General features: G+C 44.3%; 1 non-coding gene across 1 annotated transcript; it reads left to right on the top strand.

The window, feature by feature from the left end:
- Positions 1-9369: 9369 nt before the first annotated feature.
- On the top strand, positions 9370-9476 carry LOC117284394. The gene has a single exon (XR_004515467.1). It is a non-coding gene; the product is annotated as a U6 spliceosomal RNA (small nuclear RNA).
- Positions 9477-14134: the final 4658 nt, after the last annotated feature.

A 14134-nucleotide genomic window follows, 5' to 3' on the forward strand; every position in this document is an offset into this window, starting at 1 on the left:
TTCCTGCTGGAGGGAGGGAGGAAGGAAGGGGAGAGATCAAGCACTGGAATTGTCCCCTTCCCTACAGATTGGGTCAACCAGGAACCATAAAGTCCTTATCACCACACAGAATGTTATCAGAGAGGAGTGTGACCCTAGGAGGTGGCCTAGACATACCTCTTACTGTCCTGAGTGGGCAGAACCTGCCCAAAGTCACGTCAGATCAAGGTTGGGTCCACCCCAACAGGCTAATTCTGTGCTTTTCCCAGAGCTCCAAAGGTCAACACAGGCAAGACTCCAGAGCTTTATAAAAAGCTTTCTTTCCTTTGCTCCTTCTTCCTTTAAATCTCCTTTTTAGAGTCACTTTCTGTTTTCCCCTCAATGAGAATTTCACAGCAATTCACACACCCTGAGGGGTGAATGCATAGCAGATTGCAGGAGCCAGCCTGTAATTACCATCCGTCTGCTCCAGGAGGGAAGAATGCTTGTACCAAGATGAATGCTGATGGCTCTGTCACCCTTGCTAGCGCTGTCTGAGTGTCCATTCTGGACTGGCTCTGTGGGGACCCTGGGTGTTGGGAGGTGGGGGTGGAGGGCACCAAGATGAATCTCCAGCAGGGAGCTAGAGGTGGGTCCACAGATAGCCAGGAACAGAGACAGGCATGGCACAAAGCCTGCAAGGTCTGCATGGGATCTGAGCACTGTGGGGCAAGCATTTCATGTGTGTAAGTGGCACCATAACAGGGATTTAGAGGCTGGACCTGAAGATGCTGATGGTTAACTAAAAGTAGGATGAAACTAGGCATTTCTGCCTTCATTTTTATCTTTCCCTTATTACTTCAAAGCTTTGGTTCAGATCCCTGCTCAACTCTACACATAGGGACGTTAAGCACCAAGAATTGTCTATAAAACAAGGTTTATTCACCCTTTCTCATTCCTCTTCAACACTGTGAACACCAAGCCAAGTATAACTAAAGTAATTTTTAGGTTTTACAGGGACATCAAATTGCCAGCTCTTACAACACCCAGGTGTGGACCTCCTAGAGCAATGCTCAGAAGTCTCCAGCTGTGATCCAGGCATGGTGGCTCACACCTGTCTGTAATCCTGGCACTTTGGGGGCCCGAGACAGGAGGGTTGCTATGAGTTCAAGACTACTCTGGACTTCATAGAGAAACCTGTGTGTGTGTGTGTGTGTGTGTGTGTGTGTGTGTATGTATGCGTGTGTGTGTATGCACATATGAAAGCATATATATACATATGAAAGCATATGTATACATACATGAAAGCATATATATGGAAGCAGTCCCCAGCCATTGTCCTAAACCTATATCCTCCTGGTTATAGCTTCATAGAACATACCGTGAGGAAGTCATCCCATGAAGTCCCATGGGAAGGAATTGCCCTATGATGGTAACAAAGGCTAACCTCCAATATGAGATCCAAATTGCTCCCTCAAGTGATGACGGTTCTCCTGAGGACCTCACAGAACCAGTCCTAAGGCACTGAACCCCCAGACCAGGACATGACCAAGATCACTTGTGCTGCCAACTGTGTCACGTCTACCCCTCGCTAGGCAAACCCTCTACCTTTCCTTGCCTTTCCTCACCTTTTTATAAAACCCCAAAGTTTCTCTTAGCCCTTCAAAAACAGACCTTGAACCTCTTCATCAGCACTTTCCAGTATGGCCACGCGGATTGAAGCTCCTTTTCTGCCTTTCACCAGTGCTTCGCCCCTTGATTGACATTATGGGATGAATGGCCGAGACTGGTCTGTTGGGACATCTGGAGCTAGGGCTTTTGCCCCAGAACTCTGGTAACAGTATGAGCAAAGGTGTGGCAGTAGGAATTAGAGAGAAGGTTTTGGCCACATAAATAGGTGAGGTATAGGAGGCGAGGTTGGAAATATGAATATATTTGTCCATATGTCCTAAAGGCCTTTGACTTTGGCTTTGGCAAGGGAACATAAATCAGCTGCCCTGGAACAGATGAAGACCTCCAATGAGTTTATCTGTCTCCACGGTTCTTTTGTTTTGTTTTCACTTTTAAGTTATTGAGTTAGTTTCCAACCCTTAAGAGTTGGAAGATTTCACATGAGAAATGGATTCTTGTCTCTTAGGCAAAATGCAAAGAGCTGGCAACACCAGGTCTGCATTTCTGCCTGGCAAACAGGACTGCTATGTATTTGGGGATGAGCATTGTGTGGGGAGAACATCATGATCATCAGATCTTCAGCGGAGTCCATGCCTCCTCTGAAGATTAGTCACACTTGAAGCATATTCAGTGGAACAGAAGATGTTTTTGAAATAGCAAGGGCAAGAAAACTACAAAGGAAAAATTAGTTGTATGACATTTTAGAAAAGTGCATGTATTTCTAAAAATACCGGTGAACTGTCTGTAGGAGATGTGATGAAAGGTGATTTTTATTCCTCTTCTTTGTCCCCACTTTTATAAGGAACATATACATGACACGTATACACGAGGCCATGTACTTGTCCGTATGCTTTGAGGCCAGGAGGTCAGCTCTGCTGGGCCACCTGTTCTCTGCCATGATGTGCTGCCTCACCATGGGCCTGAAAGCAACAAGGCCAATCATTCATGGATTGGAATAGTGCAAACTATGAGCCAAAATATATATTTTTTCTTTTTTCTTTTTTTTTTTGGTGCTGGGGATCAAACTTGGGTCCTTGTGCTTGCAATATGCGTTTTCTTAATAGTGCAATAACTACAAATAATTGAAAATTGTTTCATAATTAATTTCTAAAGTAAGTTAGGTGACAGTGTTAAAAAGCCTTTCAAAGTCACCCAGGCACATATAGGAAGAACCTCAAACTCTTTAGTCTGCTGACCATGCCCTTTCTGCTTTGGGTGAGAGATCCCTCCAGCCTCCTTTTCTGTTGTATCTTTTGGCACTAACGGCCCTCTGTTCCCTTTGCACACTCTGAGTTTTGAACAGTGACATGTTCCTGCCTGGTTTACCTTCTGTCTTTTCTTTTAATCCTCTTCCCATCATCCCAGACAGGTTATATGCTACGACCTTTAGGAAGCCTTACTCATGACCTGCAGAGCCATCCACCACTTGTGTTCTATTATGAGCCCCTTCACCAGCTTGCCACTGACCAAGTCAATACATTCCTTCCAAAACATTCAGGAAATGGTATCTTAAAGGAGCAGAAGTGAGCAGTAACTGTAATTATTAGTCATTTAATATTTGACAGTTGCTAAAGCACTTTCACATACATTATTGCCACCCATCTGCTATTGGTCCCTCCCCAATAGGGTTAATCATAAAGTATGTGCCTTATTCTTCCACTGAGCTCTGGGATTCTAGAGGGCAGGCACCATGATTCCATTATTTATTGGCTTGTGCAGTGTGTCTGGAGTGCAGAAAATGTTTGTCTACATCAGCTGACTGGCCATGAAGAGAAAAAGTAAAACAAAAACCACGATTTTAATCAGAATAAAAATGGGTCCAAGTCCCTGTGCTACCTCATAATGCCTGTGTGATTAACCATGGACAAGTCTTTAACCCACCTGCCTACTTGTTCATCTGTAAAATGGATTCACAGCCTGCTCTGAAGACTAAATGAAATGACTACATGAAAATGCTTGAGAAACTATCAAGTACTAAGCAAATGATAGTTATGGCTTCTACTCATTTCCATTCTTCAAAGGTAGCTTTTCCTGAATGTTCTGGGTGATATGACTTACACAAGATCACTTGGTAAGTTAGTAGTACATACAACTAAAGCTAAAATCCAAGTCCTTTTTCTACTTAGAGCTATTGGCTAGCTTATTAGTAACAAGTGTTAGAAGAAACCAGGACATGTGAAGTCAGCTGGTCACTGACTTCTCAGGCAGCTGTTGCCTGAGTCTCCCTCATTTATTGCTGGTCAGGAAGGAAGAGGTGGTTCTCAGTCTGTGTGAGCTGCTTACAGCTATTGCCACCATCTGTCCTTGCTTAATTTACAAGAAGGTGTGAAGTGCCTGGGTCAGCCTCTTTAATACTGAAGTCTTAAGTGTCCCTCCCAGTTGCTGAGCCAAGGGTAGATAGGGCTGGGGCTGAGGCCAAAGGCCCCTTTTGCTTTGTGCTCCAAGGACAGAATCTACACAGGGGTAGGGGAAGAGAACTGTGTCAACGGAACACTCAATCCTACCTGTAGATCGGTCCCTCAGGAATCAGAGATACAGATGCTGGGCTGGGGAAAATGTGCTCTCAGGACTTGAGCAGGATTTCAACTTTGGGCACCATTTTCCCTGGTCCTTGAAAAGATGTGATAAGTGTGAGCAGAGGGGCATGGGAAGCTGGAACTTTAAAAACAATTTTTATTTTTACTTGTACGTGTGTTGGAAGCAATTCTACGTAACTCTGGGGAAAAATCATTTCATAATTAAATTATGATTAGTCTTTCTGCCTACAGGCCAGCTATGGCAGGCTGGAACATAACTCTAGTTTGCCTCTGGTCACAGCTGAGACCTCAATGGTTCAGTGATGCTTTGATGCTCCAGGGCAAGATTGAAGACATCCTGGGTCTTTGAGAAATGAGTAGAAAGTTTTCACCTGAGGCTAGACAAATTATCAGTTTAACTCATCCCACCTACTGTTGTGAGAACATCTTTGCTCATCTTGTTGTCCTAATCAATTTAAGATCCCCATCAGTGTAAGATCCTCATGGTCCTAGGATTACCATCACCCTACAGACATCTGATACTTCCTCTGATTATAAGATCCTTATCAATTTAGGATTGTTGTTGGCCTCTGAGTCATCTGTTACTCCTTATGAACCCCTAAAATAGTGGCAAGCTCAGGGTGCCTTTGTCTTTGCTGTCCAGAGCAGCATAGATCAGGCCCAGAACCCAGCTTCTTCTCTGTCTTATTTCCTGTCTTAATTCTTTAATTTGCCTTGTGCTGTCATGGCTCACAGGAGACCAGGGCCCGCAGCAGGGATTCTGGTAATGTCTGCATTCCCTGTTCCCTACAGACATGTTTACAGTAAATAGTGATTACAGTCATCATGGGGAATTGGTACATGTACATAACACATCTTAATTCTTTTTCATCCCCTCCCTCCCTGCTTCATCTCTTGATATCTTTCCCATTTGAGAAGGGAAGTTAGAACATTTTGGAATATAAATTCTGCACAGGCTAGAGACTGCATGCCTGAGACAGTGAAAGGAGGCTTTGCACAAGAAATAGGGACCCTCAGTTCTGATCTCCAACTTTGTGAACTTGGGTGAGCCACCCAACCTCTGTTTCCTTTATCTCTATGTAAAAGATCCCCTTTCCTTGAACAAATTATCTTCCTTCACGAGAGCCTACCCGTGCCAAGGAGATCTCAGGGAACAAAACAGACAGTGCCTATTTTAAGGTGATGGAGATATCCCTACCCTGCCATCCTCCCAGGGAGGAGATAGCCAGTATAAAGTGCTAAGATGAGGCTGTGTCTGAGACCCACCCAGCCTGCACATTAGTTGATATTTAGCCTCCAGAAAACTCTGTTCTTCCAGCAGGTAGATAACTGAGGTTCATGTCAGGAGGAAAGAAATGTAAATTAATGAGATCCTCCTTCCTCATGCTTCGTTTGGCTTCTACAAGTTGACTTGAACGGAGATGGTAAAAGCCGCAAGTTTGGAGCAAGAATTAATTGTGGAGTCTTGATCACAGATCTGCTGTCATTCATACAACTTTCGGGCACATAATTAGTGAATACCTGTCAGCGGAGAATGCCTCCTGGATGATCACAGTCTGTTAATTGTCAAGATAAAGGACTAGAGGGGATAGGGAGCATGGCCAGTGAAAGTTTCTTAAAGGAGTGAGCCAAAAGCTAAAATATTAAGTAGGTGGGGATGGAAGGGGCTTCAGAGCCTGGAGGAAGGGCTGCTGGGGATGTCCTTATGTGGAGAAGTCAGAAACACTGGACTAAAAGGTAGGAAAAAAAAAAAATCAGAGACCAGAAAAAAAAATCACTGCACAAAAGCAGAAGCACACACTACTGGAGAAAGACCCCCATCTGTTGTAGTCAGGGTTAGAAAGAAAATAGATTTAATACAGGACACATAATTTATAGGATTATTTTATCATATTCACCCAAAAAGTCAAATGCAGAGGAGTGCAAGAGATATACCTGCACACTAGAGACTTAATCCAGCCACGGTCCTGGATCTCACAGCAATGTCCTGCACAGGTCAAGGTGAAGCCCTCAAGTCCAAGGCAATGTCCTCCATGAGTCCAGCCAGAGGCCTACAGCCCAAGGCAATGTCTCTTGCTTGTCCACATCAAGGATCTATGCTGGGAAGGCCCAAAGACCAGCGGTGGAAGCTAGAAAGCCTAAGCCGGCCAGGTGAAAGATTTGTGCCACCAGGCTGAGGGATCTACACTGAAGCCAGGAAGCAACCCTCAAGGTGCAGATCAGGGCTCCCCCAATGAGAAGAGCAGCTATTTCCATGGACAGCAAGGACTTGAGCTCCTCTTCTTATGAGAACAGCCAAATTCGCAACAGGAAAACCAACCATGGTAAGCTTCTCTTAGAAAATTAACAGCAACCAATCTTCCCCTCCAGGTCTCTTTTTATGCCATTGGCAACAATCCTCAGGTGGGTCTTCCATGCCCAGAACCACACTGATTCAGTTCAGTTGAGTGTTACAAGTTGACCATTGATTAATCCACCACACCATCTAAGTCTATTTGTGCTACTATACCAGAATACTACAGACTGGGTGCTTTATAATGAACAGAAACTTATTGGCTCTCCTTTCTTGAGTCTGAGAAGTCCAAGACTGAGGAGCCTTCTCTGGCAAGAGTCTTCTTTCTGCACCATTTTCAAAGAAGAAAGCAAAAGAGAGAGAGAGAGAGAGAGAGAGAGAGAGAGAGAGAGAGAGAGAGAGAGAGAGAGGGAGAAAGTGACAGGGGGCTGAATTTGCCCTTTAATAAGAAATTTGCTCTTGCAATAACAGCATCAGTCTATTCATGCCCTAAACATTTCTTGTTTTCTTTCTGTTTTTCTTTTTCTTTTCTTTTTTGGTTCTGGGGATGGAGCCCAGTAATCATGCACATTAGCCAAAGTGCTGAGCTATAGTCACAACCCCTAAAAACCTCCCTTTAATCTCTGCCTCCAATAACTGATGCACTGTGGATAAAGTTTCCAACCCATGCTTTTGGAGGGACACATTCAAAGCACAATAGACTTTTACTGATCCAATCTCTTAATTTACAAATAGGGACAAGGGTTCAGAGGAATTAAGCTTTCTGGAGAGTAACATGAAGAATCATGGCTTACACATTTACTGAGACCCCTTTGAACTCTAATAATCACAATCTTTTAGTCCAGACAGGTTGTGAGCCTGCCTATTTTACTGCTGGGGAAACTGAGTGAGCAAACAATCTGGCTGAGGCCACCCAGCTGGTTAGTGCAGAGTAGGAGTGGGAAATCACACTGTAGGTATGCAAATCCTATGTGAGCTGTTCCGTGCCAATTTTGTGCCAGGTCACACTGCCTCCATGCCAATTTTGGAGACCTGTACCAGTGGTGCTTAGACTGTGCAGCTTAGGAGAGCTCCCTGGGGTGTTTTTAAAGCTCCTGTGCCATACTGAACCTGGGGCACTTTGGCCAGCATCTCTGGGTCAGGACACAGATAGATGCTCTCCAGGTGACACAGTGTCCTGTCCTTGTACTGCTTGGGGATCTTATTAATGCAGATTTTAGGGTTTGGCCAGAGCAGAAATATTTAAAAATTTTAATCAACACATGAAAATTGCATTGTATTATATATTTACTGGGTACAATGTAGCATTCAATATGTGTATAAAATGTGTAATGATCAGATCAGGGTAACTGGCATATCAATCACTACATACATTTATCATTTCTTTGTGTTGGGAGCATTCAAAATCCTTTCTACTAGCTATTTTGAGATATTCAATTAATTGTTGTCAACTATAGTTCTGTAAAGCTCTGCAGGTGTTGCTGATGTCCTGCTAGGAGGCAGAGAAGTTAGCAAGGAGTCTATCCCCCCTACACACACACACACACACACACACACACACACACACACACACACACACACACACTTCTATCCTGGTTTAACTGTTTAAAATCATGCTTCGAACCAAGAGGAATTTTCCAAGGAGGGCATCATCCTGCAGATGGTGGCTGCTTGAGGTAACTGTGGCTGCTGCCCCCACACCCACATGCTGACAGATGCAGTGGGCCCAGAGCAAGCCAGGTGCTAGGTCACAGCATTTAAAGAGATACTTGCCCTCAGGTTCTTGCAGGTGCCGACCATACACTTGCACAAACCTGTGAGTCAGTGCCCCTGGCTCCCTGGGCACCTCACCTCAGTCATCCTGAACTGACTGAGCAGGCCTGCTATCCTGCAAAGCCTTGGAACCTTTCAGTGTTCTCACCTGTATCTTCTATTTCCTTCCAGAAGGCAGTTGCTACATCTGCCTCTTCAGTACCTCACTCTTGGGCTCTATTTCACCCTCCAAGGCACAAAGCAACTCCTGAAATAATGGTTTTAGAAGGGTGGTCCCTGAAGTGGCAGGATTAATATCATCAGAGCTTCTTAAATACAAATTTATAGGCCTCAAACAAGTCCTACTGACTTAGAATGTGTGGTGGAGCACGCTATAGGTCATCAAACAAGCCCTCCAGCTGATTCTGAAGCCTACTCAGGTTCAGGACACACTGCCCTGGGAAGAGCTCAGCAGCCTTGTTTGAAGGCTGTCTCTGCCCTGGCTCCTGGTGACAGGGGTTTTTGGGCCTGGCCCCCTCGCTATGAAGGAGGAGGAGGTAGGTGACTGTGGGAGACATGTGCAAAGGCTCCTTTGGCCCTGCCTTCTTGGCCCCCTGTCCTCATGGGACATACTCACCAACCTCGCTTTGCTTCAACCCAAAGTGCTCCCAGCAAACTGCCCTCCTGGCAGCTCCTGGGTCAGGCTGTGCATTGCAGCCTCCACTGTCCACCAACGTCATTAGCTGAAGAGGAGCTGGCAGAGCAGGCCTGACGTCAGATGTGGAATCTAAACAGAGAGGGATCTCAGTAGTCATGGCCACAGCTGGAGAGGCCCTGTGAGCTCCAAATACAATGGGCTCCACAGTGGCCTGGCTTAGGGTCACCCTGCCAGTATGAGGGCAACTGGGGAAGGGCTCAGGAAGTGCACAGTCCTGGGGCTGGAGATGGGGGTAACTCTGAATGTGCATCCTCAAGGTCCTGAATCCATAGTTAAGGCTTAGGTAGCCGAAATGCTTTGGTGACTCTCTCATTCAGCACTCAGACCCCAGCACCTTGCAACCTAGAATTAGCACTGTGTTGGTGAAAGGCAGGAAGAGAGAGAAAGAAACTACACATAGACCTTCCCCCTAGAATAAGAGGTCAATAAGAGTGTTCATGGTGCTTGCTTCAGCAGCACATATACTAAAATTGGAACGATACAGAGAAGATTAGCATGGCCCCCGCACAAGGATGACACACAAATTCGTGAAGCATTCCATATTAAAAAAAAAAAAAGAGGGTGTTCGTGGAACAACAATTGTTTAATTCATTCTTGTTGCTGTAACAAAATGCCTGAAATAGGGTAACTTATAAAGACCAGAGATTTATTTCTCACAGTTCTGCAAATGGAGGAGTCCAAGATTAAGGTGCTGGCAGCTTAGGGCCTGGTCTTACTTCCCAAGATGATCCCTTGAATGCTACATCCTCTGGTGGAGAGGACGACTCTGTCCTTGCATGGCAGAGAAACAGGAGGGAGAGAACTCTCTCCTGTAAGACCTTCTCAAAATGGTGTTTATCCATGCACAAGTGTGGCACCCTCCTGTCCTAAACACGTCCCCTTAGGCTCTAGGTCTCAATACTGTTGCACTGGATCCCCAGCATGAATTTTGGTGGATATGTTCTAGCCATAGTACTTACTATGAATTAGGTCATTCTGACTATTTTACCTGCATTCACTCATTTAATTCTCAGAGCATTGTAATACCATGACTGTTACTATGATTAATTATATACTTGTAAGTACTCTCAGAACACTAATTTTAAATAGAAACCAATCAGGGCACAAAGTGGTTAGGTACTTGTGCTGATAGGTACAGAGTCAGTTTTGGAATCCAGATGGTCTGGCCACCAGGTTCTCCTCCTCCCTCTCCACAGGTGGGTGGGCATGTACCACAAATAAATTTATTAAACAGCAGGATCAGTACAGTCAGAAACCAAAGCCTCTCCTGAGGATGTGACAGGTCAGTTCCCTGTTTTAAGCCTCAGTATCTGCCTCTGTAAAGGGAGATAATAAATCTCATGGGGACACCCTCCCTCACCAAGCTGGGCTGAGGCTTAAGTGGGCAGTGGAGGTGATGAGTGCATGAATTTAAGAGGAAGGAGGGCTGCCCTAGGCTTCCATTTACCTGAGTTCATATGTCTTGTCCACACTCACAAGTCAACTGTAATGACACTACCACCTGTCATTTGTCTGCCTCTTTACAGACAGTGGCTTGACCTGGTTGCAAAGCTCAGGGTGTTTAAGGAGGAAAGGAATTTTCAGCAGGTGCATAAAGGCAGCCAGAGCCAGTAGAGGCTTCTCTCTCTATTTTATAATATATCTGAAATTTCTCACAGTAGAATCAACAAAAAATGCACGGAGGAGGACCCAGCTGGCATCAGGGGTCTGCCGTCTGTGTTCTTATCCTATATGATAGAGCAAAGGTTGAATCTCACCAAGGCTACAAACCACTGATGTCCCCATTCAGGCCCTGTTGCTCAGTGCAGATGGTTTCCCCTCTGCAGATATCATGGGAATGTAGAAAGTACTTAAGCCTGGATGGGTCAGGTAGTTAGTTCTGGGCTTCTAGCCTTGAATGAGGCCCCAGGAATCTAGCTGTCTACCCCCATCTGGCAGTGCCTTCCCCAGCCTACACTGAATGGGCTTAGAGAAAGAATAAGACAGGGGGCCATGGGTGGTCAGACCTGCTCATGGAACATTTGGAGGTCGTTGGTGTGAGAGACAGGAACATTTAAAAGGGAGCAGGGGCTCCGGGAGCAAAAGAGGTGAAGATCCCCAGCCCTTCCTTATGAGTATTACAACTACTGGAGCATACCTGGTGGCCTTGAGTAGTTCTCAGCAAGGCCTGATGACAACAGGGGTGGAGGGCCCCAAAAAGAATTTGCCAAGAGGGAAGGGAGGGGCACCAGTGGTTGGCACCAGCATGGGCATTGTATGTCAAGGGACATGAGCTCCAGGTCTGGGAGATGAGCATGGCTGATCTCTCTTATAAACCTAAGCATTAACCAACATATATGGTCTTAGAGATTTGTCTAAGACAAATGAAAATATATGACCACAAAAATTTGTTTAAAATAAAGTGCATAGTAGCTTTATCCATAATAGACTCAAACCAGAAACATCCCAGGTATCTTTCAACAGGAGAAGGACAAATGGTGGTCCATCCACACAGTGGAATGCCACTCAGTGGACAGACACAAGCTACTAATGCACACAGTAATGAGGGTGAATCCTGAAAACGATGGGATAACTGAAAGATACTTTACATGATAAGATTCAATTTATATCGTGTTCTAGAACAGACAAAATGAAAGAAAAAAATCAGAGCAATGTTTTCAAGGGAGGGTGGGGGCAGTAAAGGTTGGAGAAGAAAGTTGCTGGCATGAAGGCCACATTCTTTATCTTGATGGTGGGTTTGTGTTACACAAGTGGATGAATTGGCAAAATTCTTGGAATAACAGACATAAGATGTGTGCGTTTGATTATATGAAATTTTACCTGGAAAACCTGTAAATACATATGGAACCCTGGTTGATGATATATATGTATATGTATATGTATATGTATATGTATATGTATATGTATGTATTTCTAGGTAAAGCATATTGCTGTCTGTACCTTATTTAGAAATGCATCCAAAAAATAAGATGGATAGACAGGTGGATAGATGGATAGCTAGATGATAGAGGAAATAAGGCTGTTAAGTTTAGTAGATCTGTGAGTGTTCTTTTACTATTTTTTCAACTTTCCTGTATGTTGGAGAATTTTTGTAGCAGAATGTTGTGGAAAGTAAATGGATGCGAACTACATTTCTTAGCTGCATCCTGACTGACCTAGTCTATGGTGTGTCCATTAATTTATGTAAGAATTCTTCTATTGATTGACATTCAGGCTGACACTGTTCCCTCTTGCTGGCAAGGGTATGATCCTTATTTGTGTCTTTTTGGGAATGTGCAATACTGCACTTCTCAAAGATCTTGAAATGGCTTTGCTGGATGAAAAGCTCTCTGTTACTTTTTTTAAAGATCTATTTTTTTAATATAACAAAGTTTATTCATCAACTTTTCCCACCTAGAGCTATACCCTAGTATAACATTCAATGAAACTTTAGCTTTCTTAAAATTGCTTCTTCAAGCCAAGTATGATGGCACAAACCTATAATCCTGGCTATTTGGGAGGCAGAGGCAGGAGGATGGCCAAGTTCAACACCAGCCCGAGGAATTTAGTGAGTTCCTTCACATGACCTAAGATCACTATATGACCATTGATGGCTGATCCTGTCTTGTGCAAGAGCTGAAGCTGGGAGAGGTAGATCCTGCTAACTGCCAACTCCCATTCCTGAGTGCCCACCACGGACCTCTGGTGTGCTTGAGTAATTTCAGTGCAGTCATGTTCACAATATCCTGCATCACCTGCAGCACTACTTTATCTCCGCTGTCCCAACTGGCCCCCTCCATCACTTTATAAGGGGCCTGCATACCCCTCTCCCAGAGCGGGAGATGATTTACTGAGGCTCACACAGGCAATCCAAGGTGGAGCCCGACCTGAGCTCCTAACTGCATGCTTCTGATACAAAAGGTCAAGGCCTTTCGTTGCTTCATTGGCCTCCAGTGAATACACCTGAGGAGAGACAGAAGTGGCAGAGACTTTTGGGTTAGGGTAATAAGATCTTTGGAGGAAAGGCCCAGAGAAGATGGCCACTGTCAGCCTCAACATAATGAGGGCCCAGGAGGTACAGCAGAGAAGTAGGTGGCCGAGAGGAACATTGGTGTCCTGGCCGACCAATGACCACCTATAATAGGAGAGCAGGCCAGGCTCATGGAGAAGACAGTGCCCTTGCATATAAGAAGCTGCCCCTCAGATCTGGAAGTACCTTTCACAAACTTCTGGGGATACCAGGGGGCAGTGAATATCCAAAGATAGCTAGGCCAGGTCGGCTGGGCTCTTATCAGTGTCTTTTCAGTTCTCTCAAAAGAAGGAAAAAAGATGAGCAAGAGAAGACCAGAAGTAAGGAGACCTCTGCAAGGTGATGAATGACCTGGGTGAGGGCTGCTGCCGGCTGAAGGAGCAGAGGAAGACAGGAAAGCAGAGCCCAAGGACAGGAAGGAGGTGTAAGGAGCAGGGAGCTATTTAGAGTGGAAAGGAGAGTGCGTGGTCGTGTTGCTCAATCAATCCACACCCAATGTGTGGGGCAGAGAACAGTGATGGATGCCTTTTAGACATTGTGAGTGTCAGAGGGAGTTCTTGATGACTGGAAGATAAATTTCTTGGTATAGAAGAAAGCAATCAACTAAAAACCCCATTTCCCCCTAAGCCCTTAAACTTAATTTCAAATTTTAATATCCTAATTGTAAATCCAAATTCCTTTAAACAGTCTCATTACAACTCATTTAATAAAATTCCTTTAAGCATTTTGAAGTGCATTTATAAATTTGACATATCCTGTTTTTATTTGGAACACTTCACATGTCTGACCTAACAAGCAAAATCTTTCCAAGCACTTAAATTACTCTTGTAAATTTAATAAATCAAAATCATAAATATGGTGAATCTCAGGTTCTCATAAACATTCCAGTACTGTTTACAAAACTAATCAAATTCTCCTACAACTTTTAATTTAAAATCACATGTCTAAAATCAATTACCCAATTACACATTTACAATGTAATCTAAGACATGTCAAATTCTCTCACACATCACAAACCCTGCAAAAATACCAAATATGTACAGATCATTTCTGGATTTAACAGAAATGCATTACAATTATGGATTTAATCGACTTCACTATTTAATATATGCCTACCAGGGATTTTAAAGGCCCCTTTTTGCTTTCTCAGCCCAAGGGAATTGAGGTGGCCACCCAGCAACACCCCTCATTTCCAG

Source organism: Fukomys damarensis, unplaced genomic scaffold (genome assembly GCF_012274545.1).
Source record: "Fukomys damarensis isolate Sample0158 unplaced genomic scaffold, DMR_v1.0_HiC HiC_scaffold_36, whole genome shotgun sequence".
NCBI classification, from domain to species: Eukaryota; Metazoa; Chordata; class Mammalia; order Rodentia; family Bathyergidae; genus Fukomys; species Fukomys damarensis.